Source organism: Patagioenas fasciata, chromosome 1 (genome assembly GCF_037038585.1).
Source record: "Patagioenas fasciata isolate bPatFas1 chromosome 1, bPatFas1.hap1, whole genome shotgun sequence".
Lineage (NCBI taxonomy): Eukaryota > Metazoa > Chordata > Aves > Columbiformes > Columbidae > Patagioenas > Patagioenas fasciata.
In genome coordinates, this window is record NC_092520.1 from 42258909 (window position 1) to 42281256 (window position 22348).

Below are 22348 nucleotides of genomic sequence, written 5' to 3' on the forward strand. Positions count from 1 at the left end.
AGACAACAAGAATGATAAATCACTATTAACTATTTGCAGTCACTTGGGAACTTCCAAGGGGAAATCACTGTGGGAACTATTGGAAAGAAGATAATATTTTGTGTTTAAGCAATGTGTCTGTTAAATAATTAAATAAAATAAATAAATTGTTCCCATTCAAGCAGGAGTTAACTCAGGGTGTCTAAGCAGATTGTCATAGGATGGTCTTGCCTTATAATCCAACACAACTTTTACTACAACTGAATGCTGTTCCACTTAAAGAGAAAGAATGGGGAGGGCACAGAATAGCACAGATGAGAACAGCAGCTCCCCAATAATGGCCCCTGTCCAGACTGGAATAATGAGGGGAAAACCTGCTGATCCTAATTGGGCCACAAAGGTCTGCTTTATCTGTTTAGGTGTATTCTACTTCGATAGCTGAGGAGGTTGGTGTTTAATTTCTGTAAGTGGCCTCCTCCTCTTGGAACCAGCCCCAGTACTAAGATTGCATTACTATAGCATTGCTGTTTCTTCTCAGAGTTAACACTTGTCTCTTCAAGACTGATTGATCTTCATCAAAGACAAAGAGATTTCTACAATAATACAGATTTTGGGAACCATTTTACCAGTTTCATGCTGCATTGAAATTGTTCTTAGTTTCATTCAGTTAAAATCACTCTTGATCCTTGAAATGCTTGTTAAGTATCTGCTTGCAGCTCTGCTGCACCTTCTTTCAGAGCTGCACCGACCATGAATATATTACTTGACTGTTTTTTTCCCCTCCTCAGTAAGATCTGGAAGTCCAGATTTCCAGCTTTTATGACGTGTTGGTGAAAATATTCAAAAGGAGTTGCAAATTGTGCTGCTCTTTTTTTTAAAAAAAAAATCCTTCAAATCACTTTTGTGTCTGGTCAGCTACTCAGATATCAACAGTCAAGATATTAATCCCATTTTTGGAAGTTCTATCTACTTCCACATATGTAACAGAATATCAGACAAAAAGTCCCTTATTTATGCCTGTGGTCACTAGGATCTTAATCAGAGCAGAAGAGACCTTCTTCCTCTGAATGATGGTAGTAAAGTAATATAGCCTATGGTGAGTTCTTCCTATCAAATCACTTGGCATGTTGCAATAAATTATATAATGCAGAGTTGTGTCAAAAAGGTGGTTTATCCATTGGAAATTTTTTGCCTGGAACTATATTCAAATGGTAAAGCAGAAATAGACACATAAGGAAAACCCTGTTTTGCTGCACTTTTATATTTAAGAATTTTTGCTTATATCGATTAAGTTAAAGTTTTGCTTCAAAACTGTAATGTTTTATGTCATTCTATATATTCTAGAGGACTTTTTCCCCTCAAATCTGAATTTTAAAGTACAGGCTCTACATTATATTTTCAGAACTTTTAAAATTAATAGAAGAGACATGTCTTGCTTGTCCCTAATCTTTTTCTTTCTGTAATAATGATAAATTGTCTTCTCATTTGGCTAGGAACCATTGTGTTAATGTGACAATGCATTTAAAACCAAAATAAACCTGTACACTATCAACATTTCCTATTAGTTTGTGTGTTTGTTTTTTAATACTGTTTTCAAGTGCACATTATTGAAATATATACTCTTGTTTTACTTTAGGATCAATGAGATTGTAATAATTACTGTAAAAAAATTAAGCATGTACAAACAGGTAGGTATCTAGAAGGGAGATAAATAAGATGTATAAGTTTCCCTTATATTCAAAAGAGATCAAGTTGATTCACTTCAATAGATATGTCATATATTTTGATATGGCCTAGGTATTCCTTTGACTTCCAGGTGTCAGTCTACAGCAGTGTAGAACTTCCGAAGTCATATTCTGTCATGTTTCTCTGACAACTGAACATATCTCAGATCATATAAAACATTTACTTTTGGGGACCTGAATTAAACCAGTGCAGTATTAGCCAATATAATGAATGGAATCTAGAGAGTTATTCAGATAATAAGTTCCTAATTTAGAGTGAGCTAAATACCTCTGTAGGTGTGTAATGAGCAGACATTAACTGACTGTCACAGGTGCTTAGAGACCTAGTTCATATGAACACTTTCTTTATAGATCCCTAAATGTTCCAGTTTGGGAAATTAGTGTAACAAAACCTAATATAAGATCTTATGAAAGGATCAGGTGATGCTTATTTACCAGAAATATAAGTAAGTAATTTGCTTCTACTGGTGCTTATCCTCATAAATTTCATGCGCTCAATCTCTTTTAACCACATACATATATAAAGACATATATGTCTAATGGTCTGGTCAACATCTCTTCTTGCCACAGAAGAGAAGGGATACCAGCTATTGAGTCTTCATTGCCTTTCTAGGACTATTTTTTATGAGACCAAACTATCTTCTATGTTGTTTAGGAGTCATCATTCCTGTTATGTGGTGGTCCTTTGCATCAGATTCTTCCTGTTTCATCCACAAGTCTTCGGCCAAATCTTGCTACCCATTCTCTGCTTTCCCTGTTTGAAATATATGTTTGAAATATACATCTACAGTCTGTTTTCCAGGTGAGCTAATGGTAAAAGGAATAATGCATAAGATATGCCACAGCCTTGTGACCACCTTCTTCTACGATATGTCAATATATTACAGCATTAAAAAAATCTCAGGTCTCTTGAAGAAGGGTGACAGACACCTTAATCTTGCAAGAAACTAATTCACACATCATGATGACTTGATCAGCTGCTGCAGTAATCATCTATAGAAGAGAAATATTCAGACTACTGTAAAGCTGGAAAAACAACTCTGGAGGCAAATATGCTCAGTGCTTCCACATCCTATTGTAGTGACTAGGGTAATAGTTTACAGCAACTGCTGAAGGAAGTGTTCGGAGGCTGGAAGGAATCTGTCTAGTGGCTAGAAGAAGGGGAGAAAAAAGTTGGTGAGGGAGGGCCATGGATGTTGATCATCCTTAAAACTGGATTAAAACTCACAGTGCTTTTAACTAGAAACACAATAGAAACTATGAATGAACTCAGACTTCATTCTTCCTTGGAAGTCAGGTAACTCCCCATTCAATACTGTGTCTAAGCTTACAAAGAGCTGCATAAAATAAATAATGACACTACCTGAAATTCCTTCAAGAACTCAGACAGCATAACTTCAATTTTTAAATCAGTATACACATATTTTAGTGCAAAGAAGTAAATGGTGCACCATTATGTGTAAAAACATGGCATGCTGCCCCTGTGACTTAAAAATATATCTGTATGGATTAACTCTTTAAGTTCATTTTTGGTGAAGAAAAGATCTATGTGTTGTTGCTAGAACACCATAATGAAATGAGCATTTTACATAGTAGATGTAGAGTTATAAGGCATTCCCTGGAAACAAAAGAAAAGAAGAAAAGAAGAAAACGAAAAAGGAAAAAGGAAAAAGGAAAAAAGGAAAAAAGGAAAGAAGGAAAAAGGAAAGAAGGAAAAGGAAAGGAAAAGGGAAGGGAAGGGAAGGGAAGGGAAGGGAAGGGAAGGGAAGGGAAGGGAAGGGAAGGGAAGGGAAGGGAAGGGAAGGGAAGGGAAGGGAAGGGAAGAAAAGAAAAGAAAAGAAAAGAAAAGAAAAGAAAAGAAAAGAAAAGAAAAGAAAAGAAAAGAAAAGAAAAGAAAAGAAAAGAAAAGAAAAGAAAAGAAAAGAAAAGAAAAGAAAAGAAAAGAAAAGAAAAGAAAAGAAAAGAAAAGAAAAATAAAGCTTAATAGGTGTGAAAATATTAAGTTATATTGATGTGTCCAGATTTACTGAAGTTTTGCTCATTGTAGACAGTAAAACTACATTCTCAAAAATTCTGAGAAAGAATGAAAATTAAAGTTACTGTGGACAGGCATATTACTTTTATTACTTTTAAATTCAAATTGATAACAGTCATTATTATTGGTGGGCTGCTGTAAATTAAATGAAACTTCTGATCCTATGAACTGTAAGAATGAAGCTGCAGCAGAAGTTGATTTCAGCTAAGATTTTCAAGAGTGGCTAGTCTCCTTCAGTGACAGGTACTGTTAGAGTAAGACAGAAAAATAACATTAAATATCTGTTGAACTGGAGAAGAAAAATCTATGATAGACAGCATGACTGACATGAAGTAGAATGTGGCACCACCTTTTACCAAGTTGACATCATCTGATCAAAAACACCTGGTGAAAATGACACTTAGTCCTCTTACTTCTTGTCACATACAGCAAGTATCATATTTCAACAGCAACACTATCTGCAGTTATTTTTACCTTTCATGGGATTGTAGACTTTTTTTTTTTATTTCTAACTCCTGTCCTGTCTTCAGCTCTAGGGTTCAGATGGCTGTGACCAAGAGTCAGAAACAGAAATGTCAGACTACTAAACCTGGTCAGGAAGATATCTGGCACTCTGATCAGATGTCAGCAGAGACATCTTGCATAGCAGAAGGATGCTATCAGTAGATCAGCCACACAGAAACGATGTCATGAATCCAGTTACCGTGGATTCTAACTTTAGTGATTTACTTATAACAAAATAGACTCTGTCCTCGCACCACAGCTGGGCCTGGTACAAGCATGACTTGTTTCAACAGGTTTATTGTTAACTCCATACACATTTCTAAACTCATATAATCTTGCTTTGTTGTACTTGGATTGTGATTGTATTGGATTGTGATTGGCAACAAGAACAGTAAAAAATAAATAAATAAAAGAATTTATGTTTTATGCTATGTAATCCATGCAGCAATAACTCTCCGGGGGGGGGGGGGCGGTGCCTAAGATTTTGTGGCTCAGTCCAGGACATTAGAGAATCTCTAAATTATGAATATTCATTAATTCATCTGTTTTCTTCTTCTGTGATGTGTCATTTATTGGAAATTCATGGTCCAACACAACTGATTGCTGATCTTTCTTGATTGAAAATAATTATCCAGAAAAACCTACTCATCTAAATGTCACCATGAATACTCCACTTTGGGTTGTCACTAGCCACCAAGATGTCTCTGCTTGTGAGTGTTTTTACTAATATTATATTTATAATCTAAAGGTACTGTTATTGCGTATGGAGATCCGTGATCCCAAATCAGTAAAGACTGACACAACAACCATTTACACTTCATTGGTCCTCTAGCTGTAATCGTGTAGATAGTTCTTTCTCTAAAGTTCATTGTTCTTCCAGTATAGACACTATGTATGGAACACTAGACATACAATTTTATTTTCCAAGACACAAACCCAGGATCATAGAATCCTTTACAATAATTTTTTATTGGTGTGTTGAACTGGATGTCTAAAGCTGTGCAAAACTGCAGCTACATAGTAATATCTTCAACAATACTGGGTACCAGTTTCAGGTAATTCCCAGCTATACAGATAAACTTTAATCCACTCTTGTTTATGTACATGAGCTTTACCATCACAGAGAGTTTTAGATTTTCTGTTAAACTCTTAAGCAATTCAGGTCTATACTCAGTACAACATTGAATATATGAAAGTATATCCATAGGCATATGAAAATATAAGCTAAAACAGCCTTAACATTTGGTTACCAAGTTACTGGTTATCTGTTGAATTTTCATTCCAAGGTTGCTTAAAGAGTTACAGACCCATGGTATATCTTGCACTTATTCTTCTTATGCACAGTCACCGTGCATTAGATCTTCTCTTGAATTACTTCTGAATCCAGGAGAAAACTTACAGTACAGTCACTATTTTAAAGCAGTTCAAGGCTGTATTCACCTACTGTTCATAACAATTCAGAATTTAGTGGAGAGTTACACTTTCCAATGTTTCAATGAGATAAGGGAAAGCAATCATTCTGTATTTTCATAAAACAGTCATGTTGTGAAAAAGTATGATTTTTTCAATTCAGCATTTTTTTGGAAAGATATATTGGTTTCTGGAGAAAAATCTCAAAGTTTCCCTCATTAAATGAAGTTTCTTCAACATCTCCACAGTTAATCTTACAGGGTATCAAGTAACAGTGTTAAATCATTGCACTAACAGCAGAATTAAAAAAAAAAAAAAAAAACCAACTTATTTTAATCTTAACAGACTCTAGTAAACTAAATTAAGTTTACATAAACTAATTAATTGTATGAGTTCATTTTGATAGACAAGCGAGCTATTATTGTTCAACTGTATACAAAGTACCAAGGAGTATCGTTCATGCCCCAGAGTAGTCACATGAATCACATGGTTACTTTCTGATTCTCTTTGCGTGGCCTGAGTTTTCAAAACAGGAGGCATTCTATAACTCAGCTTGATGAGGCTTTGATTCTCACTAGGCAAGGATGGACTCAGCAGGGAAGCAGCACTTGCAGAAAGAACCGCCAGGAGACAAGCAAGACTCAAGGAAGTGTCAATCAGGCCACTGTTCTCTACTGCTGTGTGCAAGCAAAAACCTTCTTCAAGTTATATATTGTAAGTGAAATCTGTAACTCAACATTGTCCCTGAATGAGAAGGCAGGAAAGAGACAGAAAGAAAAAAGTTTTAAGTTCTAAATTTTCTATTGGAGTTACACTCTCAAACTTCTTACAAACCTTTATCCCTGTAGGACAGATCTGTTTGTGAAATGTTCTTTCATTTGGTAGTCTTACAAGGATATATTTTTCCTATATCTACTGCTTGCAGCTGCACTGCGCCTATTACTTAATGACACTTTTGTAATTTGAATTTTAGAGGAACAAAATACTCATACTATTCCATGATTTAATTATAAGATAACTGCTTGATTCCTTGTTTGTTTTTGTTACATTTTTACATGGAAAATTTCTCTGAATTTGTGCATGAAAATAAAATATAGTTCAAAAACCTAGACAACAGTGAAATATAGAGCTCTATAACAGCAGTTTGCATATACATTGGATTTAGATTGTGGAATTACATTTCACTCACAAAAAGCTGGTTGTAAATGCCTATATAAATATATTTTCACTAATAAATTAGCACTGCAACACCAGACTAGTGAAACTTTGTTAACCAATGTGTATACTGACCATAAAGGCCTGGGGCAGAAAGGGGTCTCTGTCTCCAACCAGCTGCCTTTAACAGGCTGAAAATGTCCATTTTTTACTATGAAGAACGTTGACAGTTTGATGCATATTGTCTTCACCATTGTGCAAGCATCTTAATCGCAGGCTATGCACAAATCTCATCCAGCTTTGTGTCTTTTGCCAATAAAAATGTGTACTACAATACACTACTAATAGTGTAGTATTGAAGTGGTGTAATATTGATGCATCACATCAGACAGATGGAGAGTAAAACAGATAAGTAAAACATGATCTATCAAACTACAGGCAGTGTGGGTTTACAATGAAGAGCGACATTTTAGCCACCAACTGAACATAAAACATAATGGAAGTACAGATATTACTTGGAAGGAAGTAAAGAGAGAGCCTGTATGTCCAGCCGCTTGGCATTTCATGTGTTAATTGCAACTGATACAGTAGTAACTGTTGACATAAAAACTGCAGGCTAGTCATATTTTTGTGACCTTTACAAAGTAATCCATTTTAAGCCCAAATTATTTTTAACTGGCAGATTCATTATTGAATATAAACCTTCAAATGACTGATTACTAATTTAAAATCAAATTCAACATAAATTGTTGGCTACAATTTTTATAGAGTAGGAGAAATTAACTTTTTCACAAAGTACTACAACTACAGCATACAATATAGAGTCCTCTAAGAGCAACTAGGGGACAATTACTTTTATACCATCATACTATAACACAGAGATATTTTTATTCATTAGACCACAAAACAGATTTTTATGAAATTATACACAACAGCAAATTAGACCTCACCACTATTATGTTTGTTTTATTTCATTTCACTACATTGAGTCTTATGATATGTTAAAGGTTAACGCCACTATTACTACCTTTACCATCTGAGTTTATTGAAAGCCTTAGGATACATAATTTAGTAAAAATTACTTGTAAGGGATAAGGATTTTCAGTGTAAGAAATGAAAAAAAGCTGAAGAAAGAGAGTTTTTCAATAACCAAATATTGCTAACACAGAAGCAGGAGATTGCAAATACTTTTTCACAAGTGGTCAATGGACCTAATACTGAAAATTGTGAAGTCTCCTGATGATCAGTATTAAAGCCTTGCAGTTTAAGAGTAGATTAAAATCTCAAGTTTCACTTTCTAAAAAAGCAGGTTGCTAGCCCTCATGGCTGCAGAGAAATGCATGAAAAATCAACCGAAGAGCACCCTAGGGGCTGAAAGACAGAAGGCAAATGTAAAAGAAACTAAAACTTTCTTTCCATAACAATCTTACAAGCTTTGGGGGAGTGACTCATATGCCTTCAGCATTTTGGGGTTGACAGTAGATTTGATTCTTACAGGAAAAAAATGGTTCAGAATCTGAAGGTAGCAGGCAATTAGGGTGAAAGTGAAAATGAAATTATTAACTCCACGATTGTGAGGTAAGAAAGGAGTGACAGAAACAAAAACAAGACAATGGATTAAAAAAAAAGGGCAAAAACAAAACCAACACCAAAAAACAACAACAACAAAACAAAAACCTTCAGGAAACTTAAGAAACAGATTGATATGGTCCAAAGGGAAGGATTTTTAAAGAAAAAAATAAAAATAATCAAAAATTGAGTTTCAGAGAAGCTGGCAATTTCCATGATACAAACCAGCAAGAACAGATGTGGAAGAAAGGTAACTGTATGTGGGTAAGTAAATACCTACATGGATGCATGAAAAGTTTTCAGTGACACAATGTTAAAAAGAAGTCATACTACCAAAAGTGGAAACACGAGTGTATAAATCAGGATAAGACTAAAATCAGAATATGAATTTTAAGAGGAAAAGAAGTCAGATATGGATAACAAAAAAAAAAAAAAAGACTTAAAGCTAGTGAGAGAGTACCAGATACAGCAGTAAAAGGATTTCTTAATTGTTGTCAAGAAAGGACATCATGACTATTTAACAGGAAAAGTGAACAAGCAGCAGATGAAAAAAAAAAAAAAGACTGAAAAGGTCAATTTCTTTTTGACATCATTCTTGAAAGCAGAGTTTGACTGCGATGAAATGTTTAACAAGTGAAATTGCTGTAAAAAAAGTCTCTGAATGAAGAAAGTTAAAAGGTTATGTAGATAAAAGTATTTGGGATAGCAGGTTCTGAAAAAAATTTACTATATTTAAAGAAGGCAAGCAAAAGCATTTCTGAGCCACTGACAAGTATCGTGTTATCACTTTCTAATTTATAACCTTGGTGAGTTCCTCAGATCTGATCCATAAAAATAGTATTAAAGAAAATATACATTTATGTTCATAATTATGTTCAGAAAATATATTGGTTACTCGTAAGTACATTTTATAAGGGAATTCAACAGAACTGTCAAGATCTATACATATCTCCATTCATTAAAAATATTTTAAAATAGATGAATTTTTAATCTTGTTGAATAAGGAAGATACAGTTTCATTTGTAGCCATGAGAAACAAATAATAAGCATTAGGAAAAAAGTCAGATATAAGGACAACTAAATAATAGAATGAAGATGTAGAAAGAAAGGCTGTTAGAGGAAATATTAGAAACATATACTCTAGACTGTTTTAGTACTTCCAACCCTGTGTCAGAAAGGAGAGTAGACTAGATTATTTCTTTGATTTCCTCCTCTGTTGTGGAGGGCATTATAACAAACAAGTGAAACAGTTTTGCATTTTATTTTGGAGTTTCTTCCCCTAAGGAAAAAAGTAATTGGTTATTTTTAAGAAGCTTTATGGTTCCAGTGTAGATAAATTCTCTGTGAAAGTCAGTTTTTCTTGATAGCGTTTTTTGATCATTCTGTATGATTAGTTAGTTGTTCTACACTAGTTTATGAAACGTTAGCAGACATTTTGGACAAATTTAGGAATACAGTACACTTTTGTAAAAGTAAGTATGAGGTAATAAGTGGGGTTATTTACCAAATGACGTGGAAGAAAGTTGGAATGCTTTAAGTCAAAGTTTAATATCTTCTGTTGGCAACTAACAAGAGGAATACAGTTTTGCTCTGTTCTAAGTCAAACAAAACTTAAAGGTAAATTAAATATAATGTGTAAGAGGATCATTTAGTCATCTGTCTCATAAATAGATAGTCACCTCTTTCTAAACTTTTAATATTCCTGCTGATATTGTAAGTAATATATATTTGTAGAAAGTCAGATGAATGTGTGAAAAATTAGGAATTATTCATAGAAGTAGTCTTTACCATGATAGCAAGGACAGGTAACAATAATATCCTAAAAATGTCCATAGCTATTGATAGCACTTTCCATTACTGTAATTCACATGGGGTTAATTGCAACCTAGAAAGGTAAATCAGGTCAAGTGGTTGTTAAGTACTAACTATACATAAAAAAATGAATGCTGACGGAGTTTGGAATGACTATAATACCCACCATCATCTTGCTTTGCTTGTTTATATCACCCATAACAAACTTTAAATGACAGAGGCATTATTTATTTCTGTTTTAAGTATTGTAGTTCCGTCATAGTTTGTGAAAAAAGAAATTGTGAAATACGTTAAAAATAGTACTGTCTTACTGTCATGACTTAGATTCCATTCAATCAGAATCATATAATTGTTTAAGTTGAAAAAAGTGTTGTTTAAGATCATCAAGTCCAACCATTAACCTAGCAATGCCCAGTCCACCAATAAACCATGTACCTAAGTGTCACTTCTTTAAAATACCTCCAGGGATGGTGACTCAACGGCTGCCCTGGGAACACTGTTTCAATGCTTGACAACCCTTTCCATGAAGAAATTTTTCCTAATATCAATCTAAATCTCCCTTGGTGCAACTTAAGGCCATTTCTTCTGGTCCTACTTGGCAGAAGAGACGAACACCCAAGTACAACTTCCTTTCAGGTAGTTGTAGAGAGTGAGAAGATGACCCATGAGCCTCTCTTTCTACAGGCTAAACAACCGAAGTTCCCTCAGCACCTCCTCGTAAGACTTGTGCTCCAGACCCCTCATCAGCTCTGTTGCCATTATTTAGACATGCTCCAGAACCTCAATATCTTGTAGTGAGGGGTCCAAAACTGAACACAATATATAAGGTGCAGCCTCACCAGCCGTGAGTACAGGAGGATGATCACTACCTTAGTCCTACTGGCCATACTATACCTGATACAAGCAGGTTGGTCTTCTGGGACACCTGAGCACACTGCTGGCTCACGTTCTGCCAGCTGTTGACCAATACCTCCCAGTCCTTTTCTGCCAAGCAACTTTCTAGACACTCTGCTCCAAGCCTGTAGCATTTCATGGGGTTGTTGTGACCCAAAAGTGCAGGACCTGGCAATTGACCTTGTTTAACCTCATATAATTAGCCTCTGCCCATCAATCCATTTGGTCCAGATTCCTCTGTATGGCCTTTCTACCCTTAAGCAGATCAACATTCCCATATAACTTGGTGTGGTCCACAAAATTGCTGAAGGTACACCCAATCCCCTCATCCAGATCATTGATAAAGATATTAAGCAGAACTGGCCCAAATACTGAGACACGGGGAACAGCAGTTGTAACTGGCTGCTGAGTGAATTTAATTCAATTCACAACAAATCTTTGGGCCCAGCCATCCAGCCAGTTCTCTACCCAGTAAAGAGTATGACCATCCAAGCCACAAGCAGCCAGCTTCTCCAGGAGAATGCTGTGGGAAACAGAGTCAAAAGTTTCACTAAAGTCTAAGTAGACAACATGCACAGCCTTTCCCTCATCCACCAAGCGGGTCACCTTGTCACAGAAGGAGATCAGATTAGTCAAGCAGGACTCACCTTTCATAAACCCATGCTGACTGGGCCTGATTACCTGGTTGTCCTGTATGTACTGTGTGATGGGGTTCAACATGATTTGCTCCATAATCTTCCCCAGCATCGAGGTCACACTGAGAGGCCTGTAGCTCCCCACACACTCCTTCTGGCTCTTCTTGTGGATAGGCATCACATTTGCTAATTTCCAGTCAACTGGGACCTCCCCAGTTATCCAGGACCCCTGATAAATAATTGAAAGTGGCTTGGTGAGCACTTCCTCAGTACTCTTGGATGTATCCCATCTGTCCCCACAGATGTGTGTGTGTCTAACTAGAGTAGTAGGTCACTAACCATTTCCTCTTAGATTATTGGGGCTTCATTCTGCTCCACATCTTCATCTTCTGGCTCAGGGAGTTGTGTCTCTGGAGTACAACCAGTCTTACTATTAAAGACTGAGGCAAAGAAGGCATTTAGTACCTGAGCCTTTTGTTCATCCTTTGTCACAGTTTCCCCCCATATCCACTAAAGGATGGGGACTGTCATTAGCCCCCTTTCTGTTGCTCATTGTATTTATAGAAATATTTTTGTTGTCCTTTATGGCAGTTAGACAGTTTAAGTTCTAGTTGGGCTTTGGCCCTTCTAATTTTCTCCCAGCATAACATCACAACATACTTGCAGTCTTCCTGAGTTGCCTGCCTCTTCTTCCAAAGGTCATAAACTCTCCTTTTTTTCCAGAATTCTAGGCAAAGCTTTCTGTTCGGCTGTACTGGTCATTTTCTTTGCCAGCTCATCTTTTGGCACATAGGGACAGTCTGCTCCTGTGCGTTTAAGATTTCCTTCTTGAAGAATTCTTATTCTTGCTGGACTCCTTTCCCCTTCAGGACTGCCTCCCAAGGGAGTCTGTCAACCCGTTTTTTTAACAGATCAAAGTCTTCCCTCTGGAAGTCCAAGGCAGCGGTTCTGCTAATCTCACTCTCTAATTCTCTGAGAATCAAAGACTCTATCATTTAATGATCACAATGCCTAAAATAGCCTCCAATAAGGCATCTTCCCTAGTTGGCTCCCTCTACAGCTGTGTCAGGAAGTTGTCTTCCAAACACTCCAGGAGTCTTCTAGACTGTTTCCTCTTTGCTGTGTTGTATTTCCAGCAGACATATGGTAAGTTGAAGTCTTCCATGAGAAGAAGAGCTAGTGATTGTGAGACTTCTAGCTGCTAATCAAATATTTTCTCTGTCTTTTCATGCTGGTTGGGTGGTCTGTAGCAACCTCTCACCATGATGTGTACCTAGTTGGGCTTCTCCCTGAATCTTACCCATAAACACACAATCTTGTCACCACTATCATTAAGTTCTAGACAATCAAACCCTCATTAACTTACAGGGCTACCTCACCTGCTCTCCTGAAGAGTTTATAGCCATCCATTGCAGCACTCCAGCTGTGTGAGTAATTTCACTGTGTTTCCATGATTTAACACATGTGCTGTGGAATATAATCTGCAGGGTAAATGCTAGCAAAAAATAGTAAACTGCATTCTTAATAGTCTGGGTAGTTAAAATAATGAAGTACACTTTCAAAAGGATATGCTCTGTATCATTAAAAAGCTAAAAGGCTTGTGCAAGAAAAACAGATGTATTTTTAGAACCTTGTTTGTACAGATGGTCCTTTCTGATGGCCATCACTGTGTTTTCCTGCCTCTTTTAAAAATGAGAAGCAGTACAGGCAAAAATTAGAATTATGAAATCATGTTCAAGTCTACGTTATTGATCTGTGTTAAACTTGGAAGGATTGAAAAAGAAAAGCAATTTCCATGGTTATTCTTCAAATTTTTTTTTCTCTTTTGTGAAAACCATTGTTCTACCCTTCTTGCATTCCACCCTAAATAACAGTTTCTGAGATACTCAAATAGTCTGGTAAAGTGTCTGTCCCATAGTGGAGAATTTTCAGTATAAAAATAGATGAGGAACGCTAAATGATAGCAGGAACAACAAAGCAGTATTATCACGTATAGAGAAGGAAATATGCCAAATTGTCTTCAAATTGGTACATGTTCATTTTAGGAAAACCTACACTGTGGATTCAGTAAAATGAACCACAGTACTTCTGGCATTAACGACAAACTAATAATTAAAAGTCTGTGAAGTATTTCTACTTAATTGATGAGATTAGCTAGCCTCTTCTCCTTAGATACACTACCTTGGCTATTTGTGTTTTGATGTCAGAAGAGATCAAATCACCAGCTGTATACACTAGACAATACCTAGTGATTTTTATCAGTTTGTTCTTAATATTGCAGCAAGAAGGAAATACAATTTTGTGGGGTTCACTAATGCAAACTTGTTTTATCAATTCCTAGTCCCTTAAGAAACCTGTTATTTTTTCCTTGTAACAAAATAATAGTTATTTGTAAAGTTCATTTTTGAAGGATATAATGAGTGGCTGGCAGCTCCAGCAGATTCAGGCCTGAAGATTTCTCTTTCCTAGTTCCTGGAGCCCAGCACAGTCCCCCTGCATATCCAGGGTCTCTGCTCAGGCTGAAATGTACATCTGCCATTTTTCCATTAGCAGGTTTCACCAGAAGTGAAGTTAAGCATGTATCCCAGAGACAGGCACAGACACACAGAGGACATAGACACAGTTGGTCACACAGGTGGCCACAGAGAAGGTGCTGCCTCCAACAGCCCCCACATTCAGGACTCACACCAGACACAGGCACAGTCAGCCATGTCCCCTCCTCCTCTTGGGCCTGCAGAGGCAGAAGATCAACAGTGCGGCACACACATCACACTCACCACACATGTTCACAAGCAAAAGCACATTCACGGATCCTCCAAGCACCAGCATGTCCCCTCTGACCACCCAGCAGGCCTTCCCTGGATCCCAGCTCCCCTTACCCACCCCTGGGTCCCCAACTTGTCAGCTGGTCCAGCTGGGTGCTTGCTGTAAACACGCATCACTTGCACACTTGTCCTATGGGCACATCACTCTTGTGGGTCCTCTCGAATATCAGCACAAAACCTGCACCTGCCTGACATGTCTGCTCAGAGTCAGGGCCTCCAGCTCCCCAGCTGGTCCAGCTTGGAGTTTTCCAGTGAATCCATACACACACCCCATGCACCTTGAGTTTGGAGAAGATGCAAATGCTTGCCCCCAGTAGCTGGCACCTGGCATGTGGGCTGTGACCTGCAGCTCCTGCTCTAGCTGCAGGCACTGAGCCTTCTCCATCACCTCACTCAACTTGGTCCCCAACTGTAGCTGGCACTGAGTCCTTGCAGCACTGACACATTCGGGATAAATAACGATATTATGCAGAGAGACCATTAAGACAAGCTTTAATAAGAAGATATAAGAAAATGGGACTGACAACAATGATCAGGTGCACAGATCAGCCAGAGAACCATACTGATTTGCTGCGCTTTACACTCAATCAGCCCCTTTTTGTCTGTTCCTCCACAGTTCCCCTCACCTGCACATTCCTCCATCTGCTTGCAGTTCCAGTGATGTTCTACCAACCTCCCCAAACATTCAGGACCCTCAGTTTTGCATCCTTATCAGTTGTGAAGTCCTGGTTGGCCTACTTTGAAGTGATGCCTGCCACTTCTTGATAGGCCATTAGTTAGTGTGACTAATGAGATTGGTTTCTGTCACTGTCTTCGTTATTGTTTGTCAGGTCTGTGCCTCACTGTGTTTTGTAAGTGCTTCCGCATTTTTCCTTACCATTTTATTAGACAATGTCCTGGATCAGATAACCTTTAGTGAGCAGACACTCTCTCCTTCCATGTACCCTTACACATACCATTAAAAGAAAAAAAAAAAAAAATATATTACCAGTCTCTAAGCATGTTACAGTGTAATTAAAGACACTGTACAACTTTGGTGGGTTGACCCTGACCAGAAGCTAAGCACCATACAGCTGCTTACTTACTCCTCCCAGCCAGTGGGATAAAGAGAAAAGGGGAAAAGAAAAAGAGAGAAAGCCTGTGATTCAAACCAAAGACAGTTTATTAAGTGAAGCAAAGAAGGGAAAAACAATTTCTGCAGTGGAAATCACTCACTACCTCCCACAAGCAGATCAATGTCCAGCCAGGCTCTGAGCAATGGCTACCTGCAAGACCAGTCCCATCCTCCTTTCCCTCCAATTTGTTGCATGGAATATCCCTTTGGTTAATCTGAGTCAATTGTCCAGACTGTGTCCCTTCCCAGCTTCTTGTTCATCCCCAGCCTACTTTCTGGGGGTTCAGAGTGAGAAAAAGAGAAAGCCTCAACACTGCTGTCCTGGTTTTGTTAAAAACAAGTTTCTCTTTTAGTGAATTTGCCTGTCAGCTAAAGCCTTCATGTTAGCTGCATTTTCCTGGAGAACCCAACACATGTTTTTGGTTAAACCTAGCAATGGAATGCAAACTTATTGATAAGCACGGATGGACATCTCGCGAGAGGGGCAACGAGAAACTGATGATCGAGAGACTGACCAACGGTGTATAACATTCCTTTCAAATTTCTTGGCACGGTGCCAACTCATAGACTTGTGATAATCGCGACTCTGTTTGCTTCGGATGTTATTTAGTGGTATTAAGGCAAAGTGAATTACACTGATTTAAAGATGTTATGGCAAAAGTTGTATCAGTTATTTTCTACATTGTGCTCGCTGATCCCATATCTGTGTTGGTGTTTCTTTCTAAATCGAAGTATCCATTATATAACAACAAGAAACTGGACAGCAGTCATGATAATACTGTGTGGTATGGCACTGGTTTATTTCATTATATTGCAGCCGCTAATGAATTTCTACTCGCTTCTGCTTTACCTTGAAAAACCTCCAGGAGAAATTAAAGAGCAGAATGGCTCTATATTTGCTAATTGGTCAAGCGAATCTTTAGAAAGGCTGATTAACAATACTTTTGTGTTCTCGCTAGGACAGTTTGCAAATGTTTTAGAGAACTTTGAATATCCTTGGAGCTTTGATAGAACTGTGATGGTGTTATCTGGTTTGCTGAATGTGTGTCAGTTTGTGTTACTGTTAAGAGAAATGAGGTTCAATAGGAGGTTTGCGTCTCTTTTTAGTCCTGAGATTTGCGGTGCTTCTTCGGAAGCTTTAGCAAAAAGCACTCCTAGCCGCTCGAGAAAAGGCAAAACAGCCAAAGCTGCTGCTGCAGCCACTGCCCCCCCAATCGCGGCTTCACAGGCTGAAGCTACAGCTCCTCCGCAGAGCTCCTCTGCCAAGGTCGCTGCAGATAACGTTACTTCTCCAGCCTCAAAGGCTAACAAGGCAGCCCCCCCGTCTTCACACACTGGGCACTGTTGCTGCTGTAACCACAGCAATCACTGTGACAGTCATTCAGACTCTGAAAATGAATCAAATGATGGTGAACCCATATCAGCATCAGTTGCTGGTTGTAAGAAAGTCACTAGAAAGACTACCCGTGCAGCAGGTGATGGCACAGGGCCAACATCAACCCAAGAGGCATCATCAGGACAGGGTGGAGATGAAGTGACCACCACTCGGTCCTCTTCTCCAGGTGAGCTGAGAGATCTGCGAAAAGACTTTAGTCGTCGTGAAGGCGAGAATATTTTAACCTGGCTGCTGCGATGCTGGGACAATGGGGCAGAAACAATTGAATTAGAAGGTGGTGAAGCCAGGCAGCTGGGATCTCTGTCAAAAGATTCCACCATTGATAGGGCAATTTCAAGAGAGTCTAATGCCGCTACTCTCTGGACCCGACTCCTGGCAGCTATGAAAGTCAGATTTCCCTACAAGGAAGATTGTATATCCACGTTAGGGAAATGGAATTCTATGGAGTGAGGTATCCAGTTCCTGAGAGAATTAGCTGTGCGAGAGATCATCTATCTAGGACCAAACAGCCAAGAGGGGACAGACCCAGATAGAATCAATTGTACAAAATCTATGTGGCTCAGATTTGTACAAAGTGCACCACCTGCACATGCTAAGTCATTGGCAGCAATGGTCTGGTCAGCTAGAGGTGTACAAGAAATTAATGAAGTGATTGAGCAGCTCCGGTACTTTGAGGACAGCCTTGCTGGTTCTCTACGGGCTTGTGTCTCCGCTGTGGAGAAACTGTGTGAAAAATCTGATGACCGGTTTGAAAAGCTGTTGCAAGAAACTGTGGAGAGTCTCTGGCTGTGTGCTGTGAACAAGCCAGGGCTTGATGCGGCTGTGCTACACGGAAGGATTTCCCTGAGACACCAGAGACAAAAGGAAAGTAAACAGAAGCTGCTCTGCCCTCGACCCAGGCTGCAGGAGGGGCGTTGCCGCTGCGCATGAACAGTCTGTGAACAGTGCCCTGCAGCCAATCACCATAGTGGGGGGGGATGAGTGACTGTGAGTGTAACCAATTGTAGCCTGCACTTGCCGCATGGCCTTTTGGTATAGAGTATATAAGGCTTGGAAAAACGTGGTCTCGGAGACATTGATATTCAGTGTTGTTTAAGAGTTCATTAAAGAGTACGGATGGTAAATTCACATTGAATTAGACTCCTTACTCTCGCCCGGCCCGCCCGTTCGATCAAAGAGCTTATGCCGGCGTCTGGATTCGTCGAATTTGCTACCGCTACAAATGGTAGCAGAGGATGGTTCGTTAGCAAAGCATAACGCTTCGGATCTACAAATGGTAGCAGAGGATGGATCGTTAGCAAAGCATAACGCTCCGGATCGAAATTACTGCGGTAAGCAGCGTTCATAAAAAACGGAGCCAAGCCGGGGTGTGGGATAGTGTGCTTAGTCCGATATCAAAAGACGGGCACCTGTCGAGCTGGCCACTCGCATCCTACGTTAAGACCGCGCTGATAAGATAATGGATATTGAAACAGCCGCGGCACTGCTGACGACTATTCTCTCTAAGAGAGGTATTGAATCGTCACAGGAAAAGCTAATCACATTGATTTTTTTAGCTCAGAAGTGGGGACACTTTGGAGAAGTTCCACTTTTGTTTTCCCCAACGGAATGGAGATCAGTGGGGGACACTATGTGGGACAAAACTATCAGAGGGGAAGAAGAGAAAGAAATTAAATGTGTGAGAGAATTGTGGAAAACCGTATTAGAATCATTAGAAGTTATGAAATCGGAACAACGTGCCGCCCTAAGAGCCGCGGAGGCGCTTGTCCAAGAACAAACCTGGACTGATAAAACTTGTCGTCCAAAAGAAAAGAGGGGCCTGTGGGCTACTCTGTGGGGTCTGCCTGCCGTTCGGGGTGGTCGCGGGGTCCCGGCTCAGCCAATACTTTCACAATCCGATCTGCAACGCGGATTAGAAACTGCGCGGCTCGTAAACAAAGAACCGGAAGTTTCCCCCTCCGAGTCTCTGGGGCAATGTGCCAAGAAGGCGGAAGTGCAACTGGTCGACTGTCCGGATGTGGGAGGCCCTGAGTGCCGCCCTCCTCCTACCGCTCCGCCTCTGCCCTGCCCCGAGCCGGACGCCCCCCCTCCCTCCGAGAAAAGCGTGGAGGCCGGGCCGGCGCCGTCGCCGGGGCCGGGGCCGCCTCAAACTTTGCCTCCGCAAGCACCCGCGGAAGTTTTTTGTGAGCCTCCTCCTACATCATTGGGCTCACCCCAAGCAGTAGAGCAGTTACTGCAAGTCATTACCAACAAGCTTGAACAACTTAAGAGTGTCAAATGTAGAGAAAAATAAGGAACAAATTGAGTTTCAAAAACCAGCTTGCCCTTCACAAACAATGCAATCAAAGGTGCCTATAGATTCTACTGACCAGCCGCAGCCCCGACGTGGCAGATGGTCAGGGGTCATCAAAGATGCCATCCTAGAAGGTGATTGGTCTCCAGCAAAATTAGCCCTACCGGTAATTCAAAATATGAACACTCAGACAATGGTATGGGAACCACACGATTGGAAAATTTTGCAGCAAGCAAAACAAACAACCACAAGCTATGGTATACGTTCAGAAGCTACCAGACACAAAGAACATCTCCGAACCTGTATCACAATCAGCGACCAACCGTGAACCAGGCTTCTTTCACCTCAACAAGCCAAGCACCGCAGGAAGCCTCGGAGTTGATGTGGAGACAGCAGTAGATATTACATTGGCCAATACTGCAATTCATAGAATACCAACGAATGCTAAAGGACCTTTATTTCGACAAGATAGTCTCATTGGAGGCCTATTGATTGGCCGTTCTTCTGCTAGTATCAAAGATCTTATAGTAATACCAGGTATAATTGATGCAGATTTCACAGGAACTGTTCAAATCCTGGCCTACACTCTGCATCCGCCAATTTTTATTCTTTCTGGGAGTAGAATAGCTCAGGTAGTAGCACTGGAAAACTGCCTACCAATGCTTCCAGGAGTCCTTCCACCATCCTCAACAGAAAGGCGTGATAAAGGATTTGGATCGACCGGTCCTGCAGTTTGCTTCACCTCATCAATGACTCAGCGTCCCATGTTACGTGTGCAACTATTTCAATCTGATTCTACTGTTGTTGTAGATGTAAATGCAATGCTTGATACTGGAGCTGATGTCTCCATCATTAGTCAATTCAAATGGCCACGAAATTGGAAACTTCAAAAATCAATCTCTTCCACTGTAGCTGGAGTAGGGGGTCAAACTACTCCAAATATAAGTGTTGATCCCATTTCGATTAGTTTCCCTGAAGGTCAATGTGTTACCCTTAGGGTGTATGTAATGGAATTGCCAAGCAGCCTTGAGGCGCTTATTGGCCGTGATGTCTTGGGGCAACTTGGTGCCGTGTTAACTACTTCACCTTTTCCTTAGTGGTCACTGGAAAGCAGTTGCCCAACCCTCCATTGACCTGGTTAACAGATAGCCCAGTTTGGGTTGACCAGTGGCCATTAACAGAAGAGCGACTGCAAAAGGCACGTGAATTAGTAGAAGAGCAATTAGTTGCAGGCCATATCAAGCCTTCTACTAGTCCATGGAATACCCCAATTTTTGTAATACCAAAAAAGAGTGGAAATTGGCGATTATTACATGACTTGCGAAAGGTAAATGATCAAATGCAAGCCATGGGTGCTTTACAGCCTGGATTAGCATCACCTGTAATGTTACCAGAAAATTGGCATATTCTAATTATAGATTTAAAGGATTGTTTCTTTACCATTCCTTTACATGAGCAAGATACACAGCGTTTTGCATTTACACTGCCTTCAGTAAACAAAGCAGAACCAGCTAAAAGGTATGAGTGGGTAGTGCTACCGCAAGGTATGAAAAATTCTCCTACACTGTGCCAAATGTATGTTGCATGGGCACTTCAACCTATTCGTGCATCATGGAAACAAACAATTATTTATCATTATATGGATGATATTCTGTTCTGTCAACAAGCTGAGTTCACAGAAAGTTCCATAGTCCAAATTACGATCAAACTCAAAGAAAAGGGGTTGGTTATAGCTCCTGAGAAAGTTCAAAAGTCTGCACCTTGGAAATACCTTGGTTGGTCCATTTGTGATGCACAGATTCGTCCACAAAAAATTGAATTACATACTGATTTACAAACATTAAATGATGTCCAAAAATTGTTAGGGGACATACAATGGATTAGAAATTGCGTAGGCATTACTAACAATGATATAGCACCTCTTACTTCACTTCTAAAAGGAGGTGATCCAGCTAAGAAAATAAGCTTAGAGTCCGTGTATCTCAAATGTCTTTCTGATATTATACAAAAAGTACAGACAAATTGGTCTAGCCGAAGACTTTCTGATCGACCAATTTCCCTCCTTATTAGCAATCTAGAACATCCGTGTGCAATCATCTGCCAGTGGCAAAACAAAAACGGGGAATTCCCCATAGATGTTGCTACAGATTCTTCCTTTTGTGCCACTGTCAGATTGAAAACAGAAAATGATTTGCGATTATTAGAGTGGATTTTTCTTAGTGTCCAACCAAAATTCAGTATTCAAACGAGACCAGAAGCAATTGGAGAATTGATTCGAAAAGGAAGATCTCGAATATTAGAAATTAGCGGTCAGGAACCAGATGACATCAGTATTCCGATAAATGGAGCCGATTTAGAATGGTGGCTGAGACATTCGATGCCTATACAGAATGCATTATTAGGATTTATAGGCAAGGTACATTCACGACAACCAAAAGGTAAACTATGGCAATTCCTTAGAACAAATCAGTGGTTAGAGAGAAGCAAAGTAAAAGCAAAACCTGTTGAAGGCCTTACAGTATATACAGATGCAGGAAAACGAAGACACCAGGCAGCATGTGTCTGGCAAGAGAATAGTCAATGGAAACAGCATTTAATTGAAGGTTCAAAAGAGGATTCATTGCAGACTTTAGAGCTCACGGCAGTAATATGGGCCTTAAATAATTGGCTGAAATCTGCTTTAAATGTTGTCACAGATTCTTTGTATGTAGCAGGTGTAATACCCAGAATGGAAAATGCCCTGTTAAGACAATCGAATAATCCTCGATTAGGAAAATTGTTTGTACAATTGAGAGCTATTTTAAATCAAAGAAAAGAACCCTGTTGTGTGATTCACATCCGCAGTCATCAATGGAATCTTGGTCTAGGTGAAGGAAATCAAATTGCAGATAGTTTAGTAAGTTCAGTACAGCACATGCCTCCAACAGATAAATTCCAACATGCGAGACAAAGTCATGAGAGCTTTCATCAGAATGCCAGAGG